This window comes from Arachis stenosperma, chromosome 2 (assembly GCF_014773155.1).
Source record: "Arachis stenosperma cultivar V10309 chromosome 2, arast.V10309.gnm1.PFL2, whole genome shotgun sequence".
Taxonomy (NCBI): Eukaryota; Viridiplantae; Streptophyta; class Magnoliopsida; order Fabales; family Fabaceae; genus Arachis; species Arachis stenosperma.
In genome coordinates, this window is record NC_080378.1 from 108,526,728 (window position 1) to 108,529,209 (window position 2,482).

The window sequence follows — 2,482 nt, forward strand, 5'->3', positions numbered from 1 at the left end:
AGAATGGTGCCCATTCTGGCGTTTAACGCCCAAAATGCCCCTTACTGGCGTTTTTTTGCCAGTAAGCTCTTTTTCTCTGCTTTTTGCGCTGAATCCTTCTGTAACTCTGTGAATTCCTTCATTTTTGATACTTGCCTTTGTAAAAACAAAACATATACTTTGCTAATGACTGGGTTGCCTCCCAGCAAGCGCTTCTTTACTGTCTTTAGCTGGACCTTTACTGAGAATCACTCAAGTCTCAGTTTTGAGCATTCCTGCTCAAAATTGCCTTCAAGATAATACTTGATTCTCTGTCCATTGACAATGAATTTTTTGTCAGAATCAATATCCTGAAGCTAACCATATCCATATGGTGACACTCCTGTAATCACATACGGACCCCTCCACCGGGATTTAAGTTTTCCTGGAAACAATCTGAGCCTGGAGTTGAAGAGCAGAACTTTTTGTCCTGGCTCAAAGACTCTGGTTGACAATTTCTTGTCATGCCACTTCTTTGCCTTTTCCTTGTAAATTTTTGCATTTTCAAAGGCATTGAGTCTGAACTCCTCTAGCTCATTTAGCTGGAGCAATCTTTTTTCACCAGCTAACTGAGCGTTCATGTTTAGGAATCTGGTTGCCCAGTAGGCTTTATGTTCCAGTTCCACAGGCAGATGACAGGCCTTCCCATACACCAGTTGGTATGGAGAGGTTCCTATAGGAGTCTTGAATGCTGTTCTGTATGCCCACAGAGCATCATCCAAGCTCTTTGCCCAATCCTTTCTTCGGGCTATCACAGTCCGTTCTAGGATTCTTTTTAGCTCTCTGTTAGAGACCTCAGCTTGCCCATTTGTCTGTGGATGATACGGAGTTGCCACTTTGTGGCTAATTCCATATCTGACCATAGCAGAGTATAGCTGTCTATTGCAGAAATGAGTGCCCCCGTCACTGATTAGTACTCTGGGAACACCAAATCTGCTGAAGATGTGTTTTTGGAGGAATTTCAGCACGATCTTGGTATCATTAGTGGGTGTAGCAATTGCTTCTACCCACTTAGATACATAGTCCACTGCCACCAGAATGTAAGTGTTTGAGTATGATGGTGGGAATGGACCCATGAAGTCAATTCCCCATACATCAAACAATTCTATCTCTAATATCCCTTGTTGAGGCATGGCATATCCGTGAGGCAAGTTACCAGCTCTTTGGCAACTGTCACAGTTACGCACAAACTCTCGGGCATCTTTATAGAGAGTAGGCCAGTAGAAGCCACATTGGAGGACTTTAGTGGCTGTTCGCTCACTTCCAAAATGTCCTCCATACTGTGATCCATGGCAGTGCCATAAGATCCTTTGTGCTTCTTCTCTGGGTACACATCTGCGGATCACTCCGTCTGCACATCTCTTAAAGAGATATGGCTCATCCCATAGGTAGTACTTGGCATCTGAAATTAATTTCTTTCTTTGCACTCTGCTGTACTCCTTGGGTATGAACCTCACAGCTTTATAGTTTGCAATATCTGCAAACCATGGAGCTTCCTGAATGGCAAAGAGTTACTCATCTGGGAAAGTCTCAGAGATCTCAGTAGAAGGGAGGGACGCCCCAGCTACTGGTTCTATTCGGGACAGATGATCAGCTACTTGGTTCTCTGTCCCTTTTCTGTCTCTTATTTCTATATCAAACTCTTGCAGAAGCAACACCCATTTTATAAGCCTGGGTTTTGAATCCTGCTTTGTGAGTAAGTACTTAAGAGCAGCATGGTCAGTGTACACAATCACCTTTGATCCCACTAGATAAGATCTAAACTTGTCAATGGCATAGACCACTACAAGTAACTCTTTTTCTGTGGTTGTGTAATTCTTCTGTGCGTCATTTAGAACACGGCTAGCATAATAAATGACGTGCAGAAGCTTGTTATGCCTCTGTCCCAACACTGCACCAATGGCATGGTCACTGGCATCACACATTAATTCAAATGGCAATGCCCAGTCTGGTGCAGAGATGACTGGTGCTGTGACCAGCTTAGCTTTCAGGGTCTCAAACGCCTGCAGACACTGTGTGTCAAACACAAATGGCGTGTGGTGCACGAAATTGTGTTCACTACTTTTACACAAAACAATCCCCGGTAATGAATCCAAAAACTTGGTGCTCAATACCATGGCATAAACACAACTTCGCACAACTAACCAGCAAGTGCACTGGGTCGTCCAAGTAATAAACCTTACGCGAGTAAGGGTCGATCCCACGGAGATTGTTGCTATGAAGCAAGCTATGGTCACCTTGTAAATCTCAGTCAGGCAGACTCAAATGGGTATAGTGATAAACGAATAAAGCATAAAGATAAAGATAGAGATACTTATGTATATCATTGGTGAGAGCTTCAGATAAGCATATGAAGATGCCTTCCCTTCCGTCTCTCTGCTTTCCTACAGTCTTCATCCAATCCTTCTTACTCCTTTCCATGGCAAGCTCATGTAGGGTTTCACCGTTGTCAATGGCTACCTCC